The sequence below is a fragment of the Synchiropus splendidus genome, chromosome 9 (genome assembly GCF_027744825.2).
Source record: "Synchiropus splendidus isolate RoL2022-P1 chromosome 9, RoL_Sspl_1.0, whole genome shotgun sequence".
NCBI classification, from domain to species: Eukaryota; Metazoa; Chordata; class Actinopteri; order Syngnathiformes; family Callionymidae; genus Synchiropus; species Synchiropus splendidus.
The window spans coordinates 9077685-9101877 of NC_071342.1; positions in this window are offsets into that span (position 1 = coordinate 9077685).

Below are 24193 nucleotides of genomic sequence, written 5' to 3' on the forward strand. Positions count from 1 at the left end.
ACTTTTGTTCCTGACTCCACGGATGTTGCAGGAGGTTGATAAACAACGGTTGGTTTACTGTCTCCCTCAGCAAAACACCACGGCCGTCACCGCCTCAGACAGTTTCAAGAGAAAAGCCGATCAGTCATAGAAGTGTGAGTGGTCTCCATGTGGTTGACCAGTGGGCCAGTGTGCTTGTCTGCAGCAGAGTTTCATTATCCAGTTGCTGATCCTCTGCAAAGGCCAAATAGACTGATCTCAGCATCACTCTCTCACAGTCTGATGGGCTACGGCTTAGAGATTGTCAGGATATAGCCCCGAGCTTAGGCAGTAGGAGCGAGGATATCCATCAAGAGTCGGCCATGCTGTGCAATAGATCTCACAGATTTTTGCCTTTCATATTATCACACGTTTAGAAAGAGGAAAGTGACTAGAAGGTATTGGCGGGTAGGTCAGGTGGTGAGGGTAAGGAGGACTGAGAAGAAGTGACAAACAAAACAATGCTCATTGATTTTCTTTTAAAGGCGATCACTCAGAGCAGCGGAGCGTGCGCTGTGTTTTTACAGCCCTGAATGAGGGGACAATGGCAGAAACGACTGGAGGGCAGGTGTCTAGCAGAGCGGCCCTTAACTGAGGAGTCAATTTTCCTCACACACTTCCCCCAAAACTGCTGCATAAAAATACAAGGCCTATTAGGGAAGTCTTTAAATGTGGGGTTTATTTGAGAATCAACCCGCCTTATTAATAACAAGCATCGCTGCTTTGTGACAATCGCCAAGAGCCAATCGACCGTCGACCGTGACCAGTATTTTTTTTTTTTTTTTTTTACATCTCCCTTGGGAGTTACTTTTTACAAGGTAGCTTGACATTTGATGGCCTCGGTTTATTTATATTGTTAAATAAATACGCTATAAAAAACATGGGAATACAAGTTAATAATTGGCAGCAATAACCTAATATTTAAGCACTGACCATCAATAACATATTTGGGTCCCTGAAAGGGTGATTGACACCACCATGGTATTCCTTATCCTCCTGTGCTGTTTTTCATTGGTTATTTATATTTATGAATGTGTTTTTGGCTTGTTTCCACAGGTCCATTGACATTTCATTCCATCTGAGATATGGTGTGTAGATTTTGATGGTGCATGGGAGGGAGGGGATGGGGCCTGGTCCCATTGTAGAGTAAGGTGGTGATTGTCGGTGAGGAAGTCTCCCTCCCCCCCACCTTGGTGGGAATGATGTGATACTCCGATAACTACTTGGGCATGGGGCTGGACAAGAGGCTGGAGTGGTCCACCAAGTCAGTCAGGAAAGAGCATCAATCACCTTGACCTCCACAGTTGTATTTTCAGGTGGGCTTATGCCTCCCAGAGTTTCTTGACGCTGTTGGTACCACGTTATGCAAAAGAAAGGTGGAGGTTGGGTTTAGAGTTCAGCCATGAGGTCACTTAGAATATTCATTTCATGTCACAAGGTTGCAACTAATCGCACCTCACATGATCAGCAAGGGAATCTAGTTTCCTCACATCGGAGGCGGTGGTCGGTGAGGCCATTAAATATATCGCGACTGGAGGATGGAGAATTTCCACCATTGTTATGTCTTCTTCGTGTGTCATTAGAGCTGCATATCGGGTAGTAACAGCAACACTGCCCCCCCACCCCCAAGGTTTCCGGTGGCACTGCTGAGCTTGGTTGGTATCCGTAAGCTTTGTGGAAACGTGCAGAAATACGGACAAAATGAACGCAGAGGTCGGACAGAAGGCTCCGTCCCTATATGCGTCCCTATCTCTGTTGAGCTGACAGACCATTGACATGGACCAGTCTCAAGACTGACCTGGGTACGTCCCTGTTTCACCACTGAACATCACTGGTGGAGGTTTCTCAGAAGAGTTGTTCTTACAACCCGACCACAGATAAAAGCATGTAAAATTGATTTATCAAACTAATAAAACTGTGTTACAGTCCAAAACATTTACGCAGTTATTAACTTCTTGTCCATTTTATTGAAATGGTAAAATTTCCAAGCCGTGAGACCACCACTGCCCTAATGCGGGTCACATTAATTTCAGATTTTGGCAGAAAATCTGCATAAAATCAGGTCAAAGCAAAAGAAACTGTTGAAGCGAGGCCATTAAATAGTCAATTCTAACATCTCAAAGAGTGCAGTCACAGCCTTATTTATATCTGGTGTCCATGACAACACAGTAGGTGATACTCCTTTTACAGCTTCAGGGAATGACCTAAAAAACCAGAGTGTTTATCGTGAGCCACGCTAAGAGCCAATTCACTAAGCAGATTATAGCTTTCTATAACATTTGCAACATTAAAGCCCAATCCTCGTGTTTCATTTGCGACTTCTCGCTCTCTCTCCCGCTCTTGTTCTTTGTACACGTCTAACTAATTAAAAAACTCCCATAGAAAAACATGAATTCTCTCCCATTCCATGTGGAATGGTATATTCATTTTAAATTTGACTCCTTCCCTGTCAAGGCTAGAGTGGCAGTAACAAATTGGGTACCAGGTGTTTTGTGGGCAGCGAACATAACACCGAAAGATAAGCTTGGCCTCGCTTTTCCGCCAAAGGACACGACAGATTATGAAAGGAGCTCATACATATTCTGCACGTTTGCTACAGCCTTCCAAAGCAGGAGACTGCCTCCCTGATATGTGCTCATGAAATAGGATTTTACAGCGCTAGGTGATCCTGCGGAGGTCTAGTAATTGTTTGGGTAATGTCAAATCATCATGCATATACTCATGTACATCCATGCATGCATAACCAAAATATCTATTAGTGTGTTGAGTGAAGGACGCCCATAAATGTATACTGCGGGGATAACTCCGCCGCTCGCAGTTCGTATTAGAAATGCAAAGAGACATTTGGACTGTGGGAACTCGTGATCCTGGCTGAGCCAGACGCACGTCCGCTGTGTGAGGGAAAGAAAATGAATAAAAACATGGCCATTGATCACCTGCTTTCAAGGGTAAGAAATATTTGTAAAATTCAGAGGCCCTCAAGAATATTGCTTCATCAGTTGGTAGACAGCCAGTAATATTTAAAATTACAGACGACATAAATGAAGCGCAATTATTGGACCTAACAACACTTTTTAAAAATGTGTGTATCGATGAAAACGTGCCAGAGAGTCTGCCATAATACCAAACCAGCACAAATCTTTGTCTTGCATGAAAAAGAGGGAAATGATGTTTGGGGACGGGACGCTCCAATAATGTCTAAATTCACCACAAATTTACAGGATGTTAATGGGGCCAGTGGCTTGTGGGTTCACATCCTTGCGTCTCTGAGTCTCCTGGTGCCAAAGACTTTCTTCCCGTTCGCTTACAAGTGTGACCGCCTCTCCTTGGCAGAGTCAAGTACAGTAAGCCCTGGTGCTTCTGGCCTCGCCATCGTCTGGACTCACATTGTTTCAGAAGTCACTCCATCCACCAGGCGGCTGTGTGAGGACAATGACAGTTATCCACACAGAAGCCCATCACTGCCCGCTAGACACTTTCTAACACAGTTCTGAACCTCAACGTTAAGTTGTTTTTGTGTAACAACTCAACAACAACTGCTGGTCTCCAATAAGTCGTGGTAGTAACGGGCAAAAATGTCCCCACACAAACACAGAGTTTCACCAGTAAACAGCCCCAGCTAATGGGGCTCTCAAACACAGGTTTACACTTCAGCGTTTCTTTTTCTGAAAATGTAACCTATCTTGTCGGTTCAGTGACTTTGATTTCCCGAGGGTCACCTCCAGCCAGCAGATGCTGCCTGCAGATACTCCAACAGTGCTCCCTCATAGAAAAGGTGTCAGAAGTGGGATGGGGACGGGAAGGCCATAGAAGGCAAATCCCCTTCTGTCTGAAGGCTTCCAAGACACAACCAGGAATAACTGAATGGATGTGCACTGGACCCAGGCGAGTATGATAATGGAGGAGGTGTTTGATGATGAGAAGTGGTGTCAGTGCTTCTAAAATATAGGGACCCGGGTTCAAGACCATGTGTGGGCACTCCAGGGCTCAATTGGTCATTTTTCTTTTCACGCTGCCAAAGCAGAAAACTCAGGGCCAAATTGATCAGAATCTAAATAATTTATCCACCAACTAAATGCAATCTAAACACGCTCCTGGTTATTAAACATTATTAATAACTTGAAATCAACTTACTTCTTGCTCGGGGTAACCCCATTCACTCGTATCATTGGTTTCATTATTTGTTGCAAAAGAGATTATAACTCAGCCAAATCAGATTTTTCTTACAAAGGAAGAGGGTAGCAGTGAATGATCATGATCATCCCATAATTTACAGAGATTTTTTTTTTTAGAACTGCATATTTGAAAATGCCAAATAAATAAAACGCACCTGTAAAACCAAGGTAGGTCACTGAATTTAATGGCGCCCCTCCAGCTCCTCACTCCTGTCAAGTGTAAGCAGCATCAGTAATTGCCTTGAATGAAATTTGTGAATATGCTAACCCAGGTGGAAATGGAAGTCCTTGAGTTTTGCAGAATCACGCATCAGGGTGGGAATTATGGATTACTACGTTGCACTCAGAGGCAGAGGCAAGGTCACAGCAACACGGACGGTGAGGCGAGAGCAAAGCATATTGAGTGGTCATGTATTAGCTTTGTATCTAATCTGTCATTCATACTTTGATCACAGCGGCGACTCCAGAGGACTCCGAGTCGAGGAAACACAAAAGAGACTTCGGGAAAGAGGTCAGACAGGAATCAAAATGAAAAATGTCGTTCATGTTGACAAGAGCAAAAGCATCCCGAGTGATGTAAACAGAACGTCCGCCTGCCTCACCACTCTGGAACATCCTGGGAATGTGGTAAAACCTTCAATGCGAGTCCCGTTTGGCCCTTTCTGTTTCTAAGATGACTTCTGGGAACAGCGCCGCGACGGATCACGAGCAGGACATGTCATGTTGGCTTAAATAAGTGACTGGGAAAATGGGAAGTGCAGACAGCGGATGATATGTCTGTTTACTCTTCGTTCCCGCCGTCTGTGGTTTGATATGCAACTTGGGAGTGAAGATTAAATAGTGTGAGACAAGCGCATCAGGAAACATGTCATCCAAACAGATGGGGGAAATACGAGTTGACCTTCACTTGGGGGACATTCTCGCTGCCCACTTTGTATCCAGCCTGGTTTTATTTCCAATGACAAGGCAACAGAAATATGCCAAGCTAAGAAACCTCAACAGAACTGCCAATCACCAGCAAACGCACCAAAACTGCACTTGAGATGAAACACGTTGACGCTCAGCATCAACAAAAAACTGAAGCATTTGTTAATGCGCCATGTCAAAGCTTTGATAGTTGCTGACAGTTGTTAATTGATTGTGAGACTTTGTTCATCTTTTGTGTCTGCAAAAGTTGTCGATACCCACATAAATTCATTTTCTTGGGTCGCCACAGCAGCATCCGGAGTCTATCATAGCTATAGAGGGCAGTGGGTGGAGATCCCTGAAACAGTCCATCACTCGACTGAAAGTGAAACCTTCTATTATCACTGACAGTGGGAAGAAACAAGAGAATCCTCGCACGTCCATCCTTAGTATCTGGCGATCAATGTGCAATTCCCTCAGTGAAAGGACGGTCTCAAGTTTGCGTGCATTAGCTTCCAAATGCTGGGTTAAACCCCAAATTCAGACATCCAAAGGTTAAAGTCATTCACATGTGTTTCAACTCAAAAAAATATAGACTTGAAGCACATATCGTCGGGTTACATTGCGCGAACACAGTGTCAATGTTTTAGAACATTTGAATTGGATTTGGACAGTAATGGAAAAGCACTGTAGCAGGTCTTGCCTCCAACCAGAAGATAATTTCATGTGATGTAATAAAAACAAAACAATAAAACAACGTCCATGATTCAGGAATTGCATTGGCTCACAGCTAATATGAATCCCTGCCAGGATTTCAAATCCTGCTGTATTCAAAAAAACCCAATTCCCTAGTTCTCAAAAGTAAGTGAAACGACTGTAGCGACCAGCGCTTACAGCTGTAGTCGATTGTACAACATGTTTTGTCACTTGAAAGGCGAGTCGACTGCATGCTGCGTCTCTTAAGGCATGTTTTATTCTGTATTCTTGCTCATCCTGAGCAGATCTGGGCATGTAAGCAGCAGAAGTGAGAAGCCGTACACGTGAATGACAACTTCTTCAGAGCTTTCTGAACTCCACATACCTCCCAAACACCCAAATAGTTCAGGAAAATCAAACAAACAGATCAATGGCAGTGTAAACAACCTCTGCTAAGGAGTATTGGAGACAATAACCCAGTCAGTTGTGGCACAAGACAACACATATGGACACGTTTCATGTAGAAGGAAAGGAGTGCAATCCCATGGCTGACCTAACCCCAGACTCCATCTTACTTTTACAAGTCGTGCTGCACACAGCCTCGGGACGGTGGAACCTGTGCTTCACCTGAAAGCCTAATGCGTCAACACACAACGCAGAAGGCTGCATTCGGCGTCACTATATGACGCAATGGTCCACTTTCCCAACGTCAATGTATCACACCATGGGAGTGAGGATATGTTGAAAACAAATGGATGCATTATTAAGTTCTCAGGGCTGTTTTTAAATGACGTTAGTTCCAGAAATTGTCGAGGACTTCTGTAGCCTTGGAGCAGCTTCTCCATATTTCATCCCAAAATCTAGTATTGAAGTACTGACCATCTAACCAGACACCAAGACCAGAGGAAGGAATTGGAATCCACCCCATGATCAAACGGAACTGTCCTATAGAGATACACATTTCTACCTTACTGAAAAAGAAATGATTCCAGTTTCTATTGGAACAAACTATAATATGAGTATACAACGCGACTTAATTCCCTCAGTCCTTGCCAAAGTGGTTAAGAATAAAAGTTCCCAACCACATCACACATTTGTGTTGCTGCTTTTCAGAACTCTTTCAAATGATTTACACCGCACCACGTCTTTTATATTCATATTTATTCAGTACAAAATTGGTCCGGCAATGTGCAATAAGCCGCATTATAGGCGCAAGCGGAGAACACTGTCACTGAACGCTCTCGAGAGATCACAACAATCTGCGGAAATGACTGCAGTGCAGGAAGGAGAATGTGTTGCCACACTTGAGTCTGTGTGGATCCCACCATCACGGCACCTCTTCTTCAGCTTCACGTCGCAGTTAAAGTGACACATGCTGAAAACATTTCATCTGCATGAAAATAAATCACAGAGGACGGAAAATCTGGAATCAAACATTGGTTGTCTACGCACGACTTGACATTAATGACTTCAGAAGTTCTGCCATTGAGTCCGTGCTTAATGTGAACGCTGAGAAGAGACCAGCTGTTCCTTCCTTGCCGTTTTGTCTTCATGTTGAAAAATGGCTAATCAAAAACAATCTGGAGTCGCAGCTGGGTGCAGCAAACAAATGCTGTGCGCGCTGCATGTGTGTGTCTTTGCTGGCGTGAACGTGTTCCTTCCATGTTGAAGGTTGTTTACACCAGTGATTCTTAACCATAGGGCTGAGGCCCCCTCGAACGCCCCCTGGAGGACCGGTAGATTTTTTTTTGTTTTGTTTTGTTTTACGCCTTTGGGCCGTGAGATGCTCACTTTTACTACACTTGCCACTTGTCACTGAATTGACTTGACAGCTGCAAGTTTGTGATAGTTACCAACTATGGCAAAGTTCTTGAAAAGAAAAAAATATTCACCTTTTATTTACTCTTTACTTATTTATTTTATTTATGAAAAAGAACATATTTTATGATATTTAGATGTTGTTTCATTATATTTATTTTATTCAGAATTGTATTCCTGACAGTTTTTCCAATTTTCTCAACAGTTAGCATCAGGGGTATTTTTTTCTTTTCTTTTTTTTATTTAGTAAATTTGATGATCATGACTTGCACCTGGTTCTGGTTGGACTTTTCGATGGCAAATATCTTTGTGCTGATCACATGGTGTCATGCCATTTCACAAGGTGTTGGTGTGTTTACATGTATGGTTATTGAACACAAATGAAATCATTAATTTGCCCATTTCTTCTGGAAAAGGTGGGTCCTGAGATCAAAAAGGTTAAGAACCTCAGGCTTACGCTATTAGAAAGAGGGTAGTCAATGTTTCATGGCTGCAACTAATGTTCGGATATCAAATAAAATAGTGTTCTGTCATGATAGCTGGATTTCCTGCCTGACACGCCAATTTAGCGTCACACATGTTTATAAATATTTTTTTTTAAGTTTTCATTTCCATTTTCATTTCCGCCTCCATGAAGTGTTATGTGCTATCCGTTTGTTTCACTGTTTCCACTTCCACCGTCTTCATACGTTTGATCAATTATTTATTTATTTTTTTTCATTTTTCTGAAGACGTGGTGGTTCTCATTTCAGCTGTGCGCCACACCCGTCGACATGTAGCTGAATCCCTGAATATTGTCTTTAGATAGTCTCTAATAAACTTATTGTTAAGGATATTTCGTGCCTGACCAACCTCATCTGTGACAATGTAAACAAGAAATTGGAACAGGCTTTCAGGTTCACAGCTTTGGAACGGGAAGCTGAACTCCATAGTCATTTGTTTTGGAATCTGATGTCACTTTCCTCATGTCAGCAGTTTAGCACCAAGGTTTCCGCGGGTTATTTTGCTCTTGTGTTTCTGATCACTGACACATGCTGTGAACGCAGGAAACAAAACCTTCAACTTGATTATTTATTTCATGTCTGGCAAATTAACAAGAAGCAATGCACAACCCCAATTACCGTCGGAGGCAGCGGTAGCTGATCTGAATGCAGATAATTAGAACCGTGTAGATAAAGGCAGGAGGGTGACTGAGGACAGTTGAAATCACCAGGGGATTTAGGACTGTAACCAGGCTCCCATAGAGTTCAGTTGTGAAAGGGATTTTATTCTATTTTTTTTTTACAATATATTACTATTATGGGTGGGATTCGATGAAAAAAAATGTATCTAGTTAAGAAGAGGATTTGTGATGAATTAATCTCAATTAATCGCAGTTTAATGGTATAAGAATATTTGCCACAACAAGCCACATTTGTCAATTTGAATGAATTTGGTATATTACAGCATCAAATGATGGACCCATACATACATTTAAAGAAGAAAATATTGTTTATTTAGCATCAGTTTTACAATAGCACAATAAATCACAATGGTGGCTATATTCATGTTTTGCAAAATGTAAAAAAAAAAAAAAAATAATAATAATAATAATAATAATAAAAGGGCTAAGAAAGGTGGAGGTTCCTCAGTTAACTTTACAGGGGTTGGACAAAATAATGGAAAGACCTCAAAGCCAAAAAAGCCTTAAGGTGTTTCCATTGTTTTGTCCAACCCCTGTAGCCATCTTCCCAAGGTGACAGTAAAGTGGTTTAAGGTACCATTCTCCTTCATCCATGCGGGGAAGGTGACTGGAGGTGATGGTGCGATGACATGTGAGAGATCAACAGCTTACAATATGGGAGTGGGGGATGCAACATTTTTGCGGCGTTAAGATGGCACCTTCACCATGCTTCAAGTGCTGATGCTGAAAAACGTGAACGTGACGTGTGGGAGAACTCAGGAGGAAGGAGTGAAGGTGACTGGAGCTGCTGCTTCTCACAAAGCCTCTGAAGAATATTTGCTTGAAATAAACTTCCACAGTGCCTCAAATCTGCCAAGTTTGACCATCCACTTACTTTCGACCCGCTCCCATTAGCACTTTGCTAATACAGCCTCAGCGGCAGTGGGAAGCCCTTGAGTATCAGCAAGTCAAGTTTGGGGTGATTGTAGTGTACTGGAGGAGTCTGCAAACACCTTGGTCTGAGGCGTCACCACGCAACTTTGGCAGAGTGGAGAGCAGAGGCGGATGACAGGGAGGGACTGGGGTAGAAAACAGGCACAGATGACGCACAGACAGAGCCATGTTTGAGGATCAAGGCAAGGCAACTATTTCTCTTTTAGTTATTTCCTGCATTGAAATTGTACTGAGCTGCACCAACCCAAAACATTTCAATTTCCTTTCAGTGTTAATTAAGCCGGCGCTTTGAAAGAAACTTGGGTGTGACCTCGCGACCCAAACCAAGAAGCACATGAACTGAAAACTAGCCTTTAACCGCGAACCATTCCAGCCATAGAACATGTTAATGAAATACTTAGATTAAGTGTGTGATCCAGGAGTGAAGACTTTCAGCTGCATGCTTCCTGTTGCCCGCCTTTTGAGCGTGTGTTGCTACTGTAACACAGTCATTTTTGACTTTTTAAATGCAGCACAAAAGGAAGTGAAAATCCATGGCTTCATTTGCTGCAGTGAAGTAAAGCAGCGCTGTCAATAGGAAATGCGTCGGAATGAGTTCACGGAGGACTCCAGGAAGAGGTATTGCAGGGTCAAAGATTATCAAAACATCAGAGCAGCCGGACAGTTGGAGGAGAAGGTCATGCAGGTGAGGCACAAGCAGAACTCTGGATTATTGCAGGCCACCTTGATAAATGGCACCGAAATATGACCAACTGAACGTTTAGGTGAAGATCTTCCTTGAACACAGGGAGATGTCTTCATTCATCTATTTGTTTTCTGGTGTGAAAAGTGAAGCTTCAAATCAAGACGTAGTTCTATACTTATTATTATTATTATTATTATTATTATTATTATTATTATTATTATTATTATTATTATTATTATTGTTATTCCTGTGAATATGTGTTTTGTTTTTTTGAGTTTTTTTTTAAGACTCACAGAATATCTTTTGTTTTGGAACCCTCTTTGTTTTGACTCATGTCCATATTTATACTACTAGTATCAAGCAATAACTAATAAGCATTTTTGCCAACTGACACTGTCAAAAAGTAAAATGTGCCGCAAATATATTTAGTCAGCATTTGAGTCATTTCTTCTCATGGAGTCATACAGAAGAAAGATCTGAGCTATCACCAGTGCTTCAGAAAAACTCTATTTTAAAACCTTGCAAATCCAATTGTCTCTTCCCTGAGGCTGACGGTTTGTGCCTTGTTGAAATCTACATGCAGGCTTTTATTAATGCGCAGATCACATTACCACCGATGGTGTTCACAGCTTTCTAAATTCAAAGTACAATACTTCACATCAATACAATGTGTCATCCAGCACAAACCTTGAATGTACTGGAAGACACAAAGGAAGTGACAAAAGGAATCATGCTGAAAATTAAGTTTTTTTTATTTTTTTTATTTCAGTTTATTTCCTTGACAGCGGAAGCTGAGTTTGGCTCCTGTTCTGTTCTGACCAGTGCACTTCATACTGTGCTACTGAGTATCAGATTCTGCACCTAAAATAAAGGCGAGACTTGAATCCTTATGAACGCTGTGCTGTCAGAGATTGGTTTCTGCTACACTTTATCATGACAAACAACTGGTGAAGGAACCGATGAAGACGTGTCATGAGCGATTAAGATGGAGGCAGAATCAACTCAGTCAAAACTCTCTTCTGGTTTTGACAAAATCTGATGGTTTGGTGAAGCAGTTTTCAGAGTCCCAACGGATGAATTAGGACACACATTATTTACAGTTGTTTACTGCATGACTGAGTTTGAGCTTCATCAACCCGCCTGACTGTTGCAGCACTGCCAGTCAAAAACTATGTTGATCACAGTTTGTAGCCGCCTGGCGAGGGAGTGCATTGCTTTTGGATCTGTCTTTCTTCTCGGACAAGCTGTAGAAAGCTGCGATATAGTGAGCTGCCTTTGTGATAAGACTTGGATATTCTCAGGCACGACTGCGCACGAATGCCGAGTAAACCACAATATCGATGGCAGCTGGCGATTACAGACACCATGCTAATGGAGGTTTGAAGGGAGACATCGGAAGAGACTTTTACATCGAAACAAGTCATGAACTAGATAAGTTTTACCTGAATATATTTGGTGTTCAACTCAGTGAACCATTATTTGTCCGCATACAGTATACTGAGGATGTATTGAAATTGACGTTTAAGTTCTAAGGTTCAAATGCGAAAATTGCAAGTGGTAGCAAGACAAGATGGCCGACCCGATTCCTCTACACCGGATCCTCCATGCTGAATCTCCATGCTCCATGCAACTCTTGGCAACCTGGAAGCCCAAAGTAGACAAGTAATATAGCATGTAAAAAGCAATAGCAAGCAATAACAACGGCCAATTTGGGCAAAAGTTAAATCCTCTGAGAACATTTTTTGTTCTTGCTTTACGAGGGAATAAAACTGCCCACAGTGATATAGGTCTACAGTCTCACCTCTGGTAGCATCACATCAACAAAAGCACGCTAGAATATAACAATAGCAAGTTTCTTTGGCAAAGCGAGGTATTCAACATTTAAATTATTCAATGCAGTACATTGATGCAAACATCACGTAACATCACCGAGCACATCAGAAAAAAAAACGAACAAAATTTATTTTTATATATTGTCTTTTTATTTTTCATACTGTGAATATGCAAATTAGTTAAGATGTCATACTGACCACCTTTGGGTTGGCTCCGTTACACAGGAGGCCGGTGGAGGATCTGGTCTGGAGGAATAAGGTCGACCATCTTGTCTGCAATTCGGTACCTCTCGAAAATCGAGCAGCGCTGGATAGAATGGGACGCTGGACCTTGATGCAATGGATGGGTGGGTTATTGGCAATCCACTAGCAAAAATAGGTAAATAAATTCCCTACAAAAATGGAACACTGTATGCTTCCAGTGTTCCAGAACAAGGACCTTTGTTTCATCCCTGTATTCTGACATCAGCAGGGGTTTTGCTACATTGGCCATCAGGTCAAAATAAGGCAGACATTTCCACCTGACACGGTGCCCTGTACCCAGTTTCCAAAATGGCAGCCATCGCCCAAACTCACTGCTAAAGCAGGAACATGTCTGTTGTCATTTGATTTTTGTTCCGTGGGAACATGAATAATTGTGTGGGACAATAAAGAATTTAATATGATGTTGCTCATGAAGTAGCACAGCTGGATGGTAATGACTCATTTTTTAATCCTCCTCAGACAACCATCAAAATCATCATGATGCTGGATCATTATTGATTCTGTCTGGCAGAAATCATGGTTTCCTGTGTTCCTGTGTCTGGGTTGTATTTGTTGTGAGTCCAATTCAGCATGAATGTAGAGAGGTTTGTCTCCCAGATGACAGCGAGATAGCAGCACTGAAAACAATGATGAAATATAAGCACTTGTTGACCGCCATGGAGAGGGCTGAGAGCAGGACACACCTGTGGTGCCTCGCAACCCTCCCCCAGAGGATGAGAGAGAAAAGGTCCATGTGCAGGATGCGTTTCTAGTTTTAATCACATGCAAAAAATCAACAAAATGATCATGTGCAACTGCACCCAGCACCCCCCAATACGCCACGCCCCCCCGTGGCCCAGCCTCACCAAGACTTTGCCTCTGGTGGTCCCTTCTCAATCCAGTTTGAGAGTTCTTTTGCTGAGAGTTTAAGTGAGATTTGTTGCCCAATATTCCTGAATTGAAGGCGCATTGCAAAGCAGTGTTCTAAGAGAAGATGATAAACACCGCGCTTTTAGCAGTCATCATACTTTGTTGAACTTGAAAAAAAGTTCTGGTTCATTCATTTAAATGCTGGATTCACCGTACCTGGCACCCAGGAGCCTCAAGGTACATCATTAGCTCTGTACAGGTCCCAGTCCTGTGCAGTCTGCCTCCTACTATCAGTTTTCTCAGTTCATTCTGGTCTCCTCCCAGAGTCTGAATAGACAGACAGGCCTAAATGAATAGTCACGTGTTGCTATGTTCACTGTGATGGGCCGAGAATCTGTCCAGGGTGCCCCCTCTTCTGGAAAGACTCCACGACTCTCATATGTTGAAGTTTGGATTAAAAGGAAATTAGAACACAGATTTAAAAACGTTTTTAAAAGAAAAGCAATGCGTAGAAGAGACAAATTGGGTGAATACTTTGCTGAAAATACAAATGATAAACTCTGATTCCAGATGAATGAAAGCCTTCCTTGGAATCACGTATGATGTCCCGCTGCTCTTTCCAACCTCACAATGGCCTTAATTCTAGTTTTTACCAATGACGACCATTTTTCTCCCAAAGACTTGCGTGCTGTATAAAAAAATAACAACACCCTTCCTTAGCATCGTCATTCAGCAAGTGTGATTTTAGTCAACACATGAACAATAATGGTAATAACTGGCATCACATAGACAGGTGCCATGGGGCGACACTGTCACTTGCTTGACGTGCACTCTTACTGTCGTTCACTGAGAGACTCTGCTGCACACAGGCATTCTGGCTTTGCTACTTCCTGTGAGTGTGTGGGAGCAGTACTATCTCTGCTGCCCAGCGCTGCACCCTGGGCTCCAACTGAGCTAAATCTTCTACTTTCCTTCTGTGCCACCGGAAGATAGCGCATATGTTAGCTGAAGACGCCTTGCATAACTCCGCGATATTTATGTTAATGTGTCACAACGTGATTCCACTTGGAAATCTAATAATATAAAGTAGCTTAACGTGGACACTCCGGCTTTGGGGATGGAATGTTAAACACCAGGAATCCTATTAAACCCTGTTTGAATTAGGTTTTACAAGTCGACTGGATTTATTGTCAAAAATACTGGAACTTTTGAGAACTTGTAGTGGCTGAATTCAGAAGCAGGATCATGACATTGTTCTGCACTGTATTCGCAATTGAGCGAACCCAGCTGCCAGAACCATATGTGTCAGTTTAAGTGGATGTGTCCACTTCACATTTTGCCAAGGGTTGTTTTGTCCCCACCACACATAAATCCAGTGGACCATCATAACCCTGGTTATTATCAGTGGCATAGTAAATTCCGACTCCCATGAACGTACAGTCCACAGTCATCTGAGATTGTGTACTGTTCCACCCGTGAGAGCGAAAGAAATGAGGTAAAGCAGGTAGGTAGTTGCTTGATCTACAGTGGCCTGAAGTGGGCAAAAAGGAAGTCTCACTAAATAGGGATTGTCCCACCCACTTCCCGCCCACAAATTTTGCTAGTAGTTTCTGTCTCACCCACTTCTCAAAACAAACTGACAGGTCAGAACAGGCATGTCATCCATCTCTGGACGACTGGGCTATGCTATTGTGACTCTCACATGACATTGTGCGGCCCAACTTCAGCGTCTGGACAGCATTACCCTTCTCAGATGAGTCAACACATTCGCTGTTACGGGTCAAGACGTGGAGTGGGACCCAAGTGCAGTGGTGAAAGTCACAGGAGGCAGGAGCGAGTCAAAAAACAATATTTTAATCATTAACAACAATAAAACCACAACAGAAAGCGTCACCAAACCGGGAAAAAAAAAAAGCGAAATCAGAATGTCCAAAATTAGGGCGTCATCAATCCGGGAGAAGTCCACAAGCACGAGTAAGAGTCTGTCACCGAACCGGGAGAGTGAAACAAACTTAAATCTGTGAACAGAGAGAGAAATACACACCGAACAGAAATAGTAAAATCACAGAACAAAGCAGGAAACACATGAAAACAGAGGAAGGAACTAAACTCTAACTCAGGCACCAGGGTTTCAGAGAGAGTAGTCCAAAATGAGCAAACTAGAGCACAGAGAGTGAACAAACAAGGAGAGACAATTTACCACAGGGAACAATAGGAGTCGATCTGGCACACGTTGCTGGAGTCCAGGTGTCTTTATACACAGGTGATTGGCTCCAGCCGTGTGCCACAGGAACAAGAAGAAAAGAGAGAGAAAGCAAAACAGGGCTCACGTGACCAAAATAAAAGCAGAATCATGACATTCTCAAACCAAATGTTTGTCCTCAGCTCGTGACGCCGAAAGCAACTCTTCACCATACTGTGCAACAAGGTAAAAAAACAATGGTTGGGGTAAGGGCAAAGACATGGGTTGGTGCTCCCCTCACCTTTAGATGTTTCAACACAACATGGTACATACATTACCTCATGTGATCTCCTGCACAGTGGAAACTTTTCAGTCAGTCAACCTCATGGTCACACAAGGTTCTAACTATACAAGTGTAGTAACTGTGTTCGGTTACTATACAACGTAACAAATGGTTTACCGTGGCAGAGACCCCCGGAAAGAGCCCTCCTCTAAGGATGGTCAGGATATCTTCATCCTTGTTTGTGTCTGTGTAATTTTCATGATAATATTTGAGACTGTATTCAATTTTATTTGATTTTTTCCGCTGGTGGAGCAGGTTGTGTGCTTTGATCTGTGCTGGACTCCATTCTAAAGATGCAGAGTCAGTTGCAGTTACTGGTCCATTAGTTTTGTATAGAACCATTGAAGGTAAACAACAACTGAGAATGTGGTGCAATAAAAAGTTTGGTACAATTAGCTGCATGTTTTACAATTATTTCAAACTGATTAAAAAAAAAAAAAAGACTCCGGCTCCAGATTATTCATGAGTGAGACAGAAGTCACAACAAATGGAGCCAACTCTGATGGGAACGAATGGCCTCTCAGGGGAGCATGTGATGATGTTTCGATCCGGCAGACTATCTTGTTCAGATTTTACGGCTATTTTCTGTTATTGAACTCACTAAACAGTATCAATCCGATACTTGTATAGGAGAGCGCTTACAAAAACGCTTCGGGGGCCAATTACACGACCGAGCACTGTTTTTATGGCACAGTTTTAAAGAGATAAAAGGTAATTGAAGAACCTACAATCCTGCAAGGATAGTTTTGTCCCTCAACAAAAATAAAAGGCTTGAACAGTTTAAATACAAGATGCAGGCACCTCAGGAGGTCGGTGGCAAAAGAGCAGTTGTGGACACAACCAGTTGAGCTGGGAGCTAATTGTTGCTGTCAAAAAAAATGCTTTTTTTTTGTGTCGATACATACAAGATAGTCTGGAGCTGATTCAGGATTTGGGTTGAAAGTAGAATGCAGTCCAACAGCTCTGGCACCTTGGCCTCTCCTCACTCAATATTAAAAACCATTACAGGACAGCTCAATTAAACGACTCCCTGGTGGCGGACTGGTTCAGCATCACTGCCCCGACTTTGTTTCCTTTAACTTTTATCAGGGAACAAAGCCAAAGGGGTCGTTGTGGCGCGTTGTTGGACGACTTTTTTATGTTTGCTGCTCAACTAAGTGATGAGTTGCCAGTCCAAACCCTGTCGGAATTTATCTCCCATAAATGACAAGCAAGGTCTGACCCTGCACGCTCCAATGTAGTCTTTATCGACAACAGTTGCCAAGCTAATACACATCAGAAACTCGGACCGAAGCCTCTGCAGGTCGGTATGAAGCAAATTTGATGAGTTATTTCAACGCTGCAATATCAACTCCCATTGTGCGACACAGATGTTTTTTTTCTAAAGGCTCTCAAGTTCAGTGAGTGAATGTGTTTCACTGGTTCAAAGATAAATTCCCACTTCTCTCACCCTCAAACCTTTTAATCCTTCACAGTCTCACTCCCTGGAAGTCATATGTTGACAACACAGTCTCACAGGGTAGCGACAATGTCACTTAGAGCTGTTCTGCCCAGACGCCAACATATAACTTCCAGGGGTGAGAATGTGTTGCTTCATCAATGGACGTTTTTCTTACGGCTCCTTTTCACATTTTCTGGTGGGATGAGGTCAAACAAGTATTAAGGCCCATTTATGCGCAGTGTTATGGATGGATCCGCATAGGGACGGAGCCTTCTGTCCATGACATTTCAGCCGTATTTCTGCACGTTTCCACAAAGCTTATGGATACGGACCAAAGGCTGCAGTACCACCAGAAACCGTGGGAGCTGTATAGCTGTTATTACTTGATGCGTAGCCCTAATGAAACACTCTGCCCACCGCCTCCTACATTGCTGCCTCTGTTTTCCTCTTTTGTGCACAGGGTACATTATAAATACTTCTTCCACAGTCACTGTGTTTGCTTTGGAGTTTGTTGTTGTCATAAATGTTTGACTCAGGGCTGCTCCCCTGCTGAATATATTGTTTAACAACAATACCAATGCAAAGAAGGCATGGGCCTTTAGTTGGAGGACTTCACCATAAATATAACTTACTGCAGTACTACAGTATATTTGACTGCTTACCCACTGCCAAGTGGTCGATGAATGGTGCCAGTAGATTTGTCCAACCTTAATTGAAGATTTATGAGAGCGCTCCAATCTGTATGTTGCATCAACACAGATAGGAACAAGGTGAGATACAGAGAAGAGTTCCCATTGTTTAAAAACATTCTGTAAGACCCTTCAGTCTAATAGCCAGTCATTTACCACCAAGTGAGTTGAGATGAAATATCATGAATGATATTTGTGAACTGAAAACTCTGACTAATGTGAAGCGAAGATGTGCTTGACCTAAAAACCTTAACTCAGCAGCAGCAGAGAAATTAATTCAAGAGCAACAGTTGAGCACCAATGTCACAACATAAACACACAAGCAGACCAGGGCAGAGACTTGTTTATTTAGATTCAAGTGAGTATGTTATTTACCAGGTATGTCGTACTCATTTCAAAATATTAAACATAATAATAATAATAAAATAAATTCATCATCAAGCACCCCAGTGGGTCAACACAGACTCTGACTCACAGCACGAGCTAAGCTTCAGGTGGTCCAGTCTTTGCTGCACTGCTGAATTTATTTCTTCATCATTACTCATAGGAAACCTTCTGAGGGCCACATAAACTGACTCGCTGGGAGGATTTGGCGTGAGGGGCTTCGGCTTGAAATGCGTGATGAATCCTTGAGGAATTGAATTAGACAAGCAAAAGCCAAAAACATCAGATTTACTCTTCATCTGCAGTATTTAAATCTCTGCAGTGGAGTCCAACAAACCTGAGACAAGACCTGAGCATACAGAAACCAAGTCCAAGACTTTGAGAGCAAGAAACCGAGTCAAGACCAAGACCTTTGAGGGTGTCGGGACCAAGACAAAGACAGGTCCTGTATTTCTCCACAATAGTCCCCTATATTTCCATGTTTTTATGGCAACTCATCAAGTAATGCACCGTGCATTCGCATATTCTCTTATATAACCGTGCATGAATTATAAGCAGGTGCGTTAATTAGCAATTCCAGTGGAAGAACCCCACCCACTCACGGTGGCGATTTCACATGCAACTTATGGATTCATCACAGGACGTCTTCACAGCACCAGACCTGCACATCCACGCTCGGCTGTCACAGTCAAATGACGACACGATCAGTCATCGCCGCGTGATGACAAGCAATTTGATAAAACACAAATGTATATTTAACTTGTTTCAGATCCAGGACGTGAATTGAATCATGTTTTGTTGACCATTTATCAACGTTCGGAATTGGAGCAGATAGATGAAGGAAAACCGTTGGCTTTCATCCTATTTTTATGAGGCACATCAAAATATGATCAAACACTCACTGCAAAAAGTCCTTGAAGGAAGAAAGGGCTATTTTTTATATATATATATATATAATATTTGTGTACGATAGATGGTATAGTAGAAGATGTGTTCTTGTTAAAAGAGTTCGCTCCTGGCATTTTTATTCTGCAAAGTAAATCAGATCAACTCTACGTTCATAAATCCTGAAGCAGGAGGGGGATAAAAAAAAGCTATCGCAACACAACTGCAGGAGCTATATTTGTACATGCGTGTTCTCAACCTTTTGAGAGCGAACGCTTTCCTTGTATATGTCTAATGAATAAAGATCATGTGTGGCTTTTGACACCGTTCTGATGAAAACACCTCCCACTGAACATAGATACCTAGAAACGTTGTCTCCCTTGTGTTCCGCTCGGTATGACTTTCAACTGAACAACATCCCCTGAAACCAAAACACAGCCTCACTGTTGTTTCTCTCTTCCAACAAAAAAGTTCTCTCTCTCTTTAACTTGTGAAGCTCTGTAACTTAATGAAGCTGAGTAAGCATATATATGAATGTTGTGTGTAGTGTGTGAATGTGTTCATTAATAAATGCATGACATCACCGCCCCAGGTCATCGCCAAGCGCTGCAGCAACTGTTGAGTAAATATAGCTGCACCGCTATAAACCAGCCAATGAGCTAAGGGAGGTGAGCTTGTTGGTGCGGATGGCAGTCTCGACAACAAGAGAACACTCTTTTAACTGGAGAGTCTTGAGTGATCTTCACTGGATCATCCAGTGAAGCAGCACATCTCAGCATGGAGCTTCTTGTTTCAGTCAGTTCAGTCACGCTCCAATGTTGTATTTTTGTGAAATTGCATTTGTTTTGTTTGTTTCTAGCCGAACAATGACAAGTAAAAGCTCCGCATCTTCTGATGGCTATGGCTCTGAACCCAAAGACGCTTTCTTTCTCCATCTTACAGGCGGTGACATCCCTGTTTAAGGATGGGGGAGCATTTGTAAGTACTCCGAAGGTTTTTTAAATATTTAAATTTGTAAGAAAATACAAATGATAACAGTCAAATCAATGTGGATTCTCACCTATTGTGGCAGATGAGGGAAACACATCTCACTCCCTTGGCAAAATACAGCAGTCTCGAACCAGTCCACAAAGGGCCGCAGTGGGTGCAGGTTTTTGTTCCAACTTAGGTCAACCAGTCAGGTGGCAGCCCTCTTATGGATCAGTTTGGGACCTCTGACATAATATATTGGGGTTGGGAAAGTCGACTATAGCGTCCTATACTGACGCAGGAGGCACAGAAGCACATGTTACATCTTCCGCTGTATATCCCGAGGCCATGGGCAGCGTGTCGTGTAAAAAAAAAATCTGCAGTTGTGGTTAGTTAAGCAATGGAATTACACTCCTTTTGTTCAACATGTAACAACCTTGCTATTGCTACTGCCGTGCGTTTCAGTCACGGTGACTTCCTATACAGCAACTGTCATCCAATGTAATTCAGTGGAGAGAGCTTCCCATCTGGAATGCTGCGGCAAATGTTTTTTACTGCATGTAAAACGCCTATGCATCAACACGTACTGTTGTAGACCAGAAAAATTGAGGAAATTTGTCTGAAATAAAGTGGCAAATTTGCGGATCCAGATGGTAGTTCCGATATTTAACTGAAATCTATTCCATAGTTTTGAGCTGTTTTGCTTGGTCGTACAATGCTAATGCTCATTAACAGTCATACAAAAAAAAAGACTAAAAACCTATTTTTTCTCCACAATAACCCTCTTGGACTTCATTTGCGATCTCCAAGCTCCAAACTCCGTAGAGGAGGATGGTTCTATTTCTACACAGTGGAAGTATATTACGAAAACTGACCTGCAAATTGAAAATGTACAAACTGACTGATAAGTAAATGAAGATCTATAGAATAATAATATACCATAATGGTTGCACTTTTATCAAACAATCAAGGAGAGAAAAGACAGTAATTTCATGAAGCACAATACTTTTTACCTGACTATCCATTTCCACTTTCATATATATGTATTCTCGTGGAGCCTTGGGCTCGCTGTACTTGGCCCAACTGAAAGCGGGAGTTTATTTACTTTGCTCTTAGCTTGACAATGACCATTTTTAAAGTAGCTTTAAAATGGTATCAAATGCGCCTCGAGTCCTTGTGGCAAGGGCAGCAGTCATCAACCAAGTCCTGGGAAGTTGGTCATTTTCCAACTCTGGCCCACAATGCACTGGTATCATGTTTGTTTCACCTTTCTGAACAGGCATGTGTCAAAATTAAAAATATGGAACCTTCAAATTTGTTCATTTGAAGAACTGGAATTTGAACTACTGGAGGTGAAAATGGATTCATTACACATCAGAGGAATTCATTATAGCCAAGTAATACAAAGATGATGTCATGTTTAATAAAGGTTTAACATTTCAACACTAAAATGAAATACATATTCCCAAATAAGTGAAGCGCTTTTTTAAATTTAAAATAAAAAACTTTTTTTCGTCTGACCTCCATAATTATGAAGTTATAATGCATCGGATTTTTGGGATGTTGCTCTGATTTGACTGGCAAACTGGTTCTGGATCATGACAAAGAGAGACCAACATTGACTGACAGTCTCTCACTCTTTACAATTGTCCCACTTGTCCTGCTGAAAACTATGACATCAGCGTGTGTTTGGTGATGATTGAAATGTTTTCTGGAACATCCGACTGTCGTGCTCAGAAACACTTACGTGTAATATCTTGACTCTTGTTTTGAAAACACTGTCCAGTCCATCAAACTGAATATCTCCGGAATTGAAATCTAATTTTCGCCACCATCTGTGTCCAAAGTGTCGCCACCAGACAGATGCCATCAATCTGACAGCAAAAGTGTGTCTGGGAAAAAAAGCTAAATAATGGCCCAAAGGAGAGTCATTATGGCGCAAAGAGCAACAGCTTTCTAATTACACAGTCATCAAATTATACGTCATTAACGACTATCATCTGCCAGAGCTATCAGGCTTCCAAAGCCAGAGTGAGCACCTGAGAATGAGGTCTTGTCGAGAGGTAGACGTCTAAATTTAGTTTGAAGGATATCAAAGGTTTGTGGTGTGGGGCTGAACTGTAGTGGATGAAAAAGATGCTGCGCTTGATAAAAGTCATGCTTTGAGGATTGAGAGGGAATGAAAGTGCAACAAGGAAAGTAGCCAGACACTGGAGAATACTGTGTGGGTGAGAACTAAAAACAAGCCCAACTCCAAGATACCACCTCCGAGATACCTGAAGTTTTAAAGCGTTTGCGAAAGCTCGGTTGCCTTTGGGGGCTTTATTTTGGAGCTCTGGTTTCCTCCAAATATCCACAACAGCTTAGACACTGTCATGAGCAACAGACGCTGAGAAACTGAAGAATAAGAATGCAGCCCTGTATGAGGTGGACAGTTTTATAGAGCTATACACATAGGAACAACTATTTTCCTGAATGAAAAGTACCTACAATGGGTTCCAATTAGCATCTAGGGCCCACGTTAAAGGGCCCACAATGGTTCCCTCACTTCCGAAAGGTTCTTCACTATCACAGTGTTGTTGCTAGTGCATTGGGCAACCAGTTTCAAACCAACCAAGAACCAATGGTTGGGTTTAAATTCACACCTGAATGATTTGTCAGTCTTTAACCAGGGCAGGTGAAATTGGCTTTGGTCTGTTACACCATATGGAGAATCTATGCAGGCCCCATTAAGTACTTTTTTTTTCTTCAGTGATCAAATTTCAAATACCAGTAGACTAGCTTTGCCTCAAAAGATTTTTTTTTTTTTTGTATGAAGCAAGTTACGTTCTAAATTTGCAAAATGCCACGTCTGTTTTACATTGAAACAGTGACAAGGCCCATTTAAGACCCTTTTATGCTCAATGTTACATGTGGATCAGGAGTCTTCTGTCTGTGGTCTGTGTTCATTTCAACCACGTTTCTTCACATTTCCACAAAGTTTATGGATATGGACCAACCAGAGCAGTACCACCAGAAACCATGGGGGGCAGTCTTGCTGTTGCTATTCGATGCATAGCTCTAATGAGACATGAAGAAGACATAACAATGGCAGAAATTCTCCATCCTCCAGTTGCAACATATTTAACAGCCTCACCGACAGTTCCCTCTTTTGTGCAAGAGGTGCATTACCATTACCTCCCCACCCCGGTGGGTAAACAGCAACAGCAACGTAAAGAACTCATAGAAGCATGTGATCAGTGACATTGTTTGAAGCAAACTGGTAGTATTTCAAAAGTGAAACATTTGATCCTCTCTGTCTCACCTAAGCTAAAATCTAGACTTGGACAGGAATCCTTCAAAGTGGTGTTATTTGCAATCAAGTGCTGACATTTGGTCCCACAAATAAAAAGTACAACTTACCCTCAGCACCTTCTCTCTATCTCTGCCGCCCAGAGAGCCAACTGTTATCAAAAAAGTGCCCCTTCAAATCATAAATCCCTGAAGTCTCAGCTCACAGATTGCAGGCCTCTTCACAACCGACCCACACGATTAAAAACAACGTCCTCGTGACTGCTGTGGCAACATAGTAATGTTCCCATTTCAAACTCGAGAGGAAGAAGGATTCATCAGGCATTGAGTTGCTTCATCAGCACTGCACCAACCGTTTTGGCAGTGTCAGGAAAAGACATTTAAGTGTCTCACACTGAAGCTCAAATGAGCTTCTTTGGAGCTCCATGATGTGATCTGAACTTTTAAAGCTGTCATGCGATGCAGGGATAAATATTTCAGGTTAAAACCCCAGCAGAGTGAAATAAAGACTAATGTTCTAGTCAGCTAAAGCATCAGACAACGTATCGCAGCCAGGCAGTGAAATGTTGGGTTTCTTCTCCTTTATTGCCTTCGGACACAGAGGCTGGAGAAGCAGAGTTTTTTTATTAGTTTTTTGTCATGGGCAATAA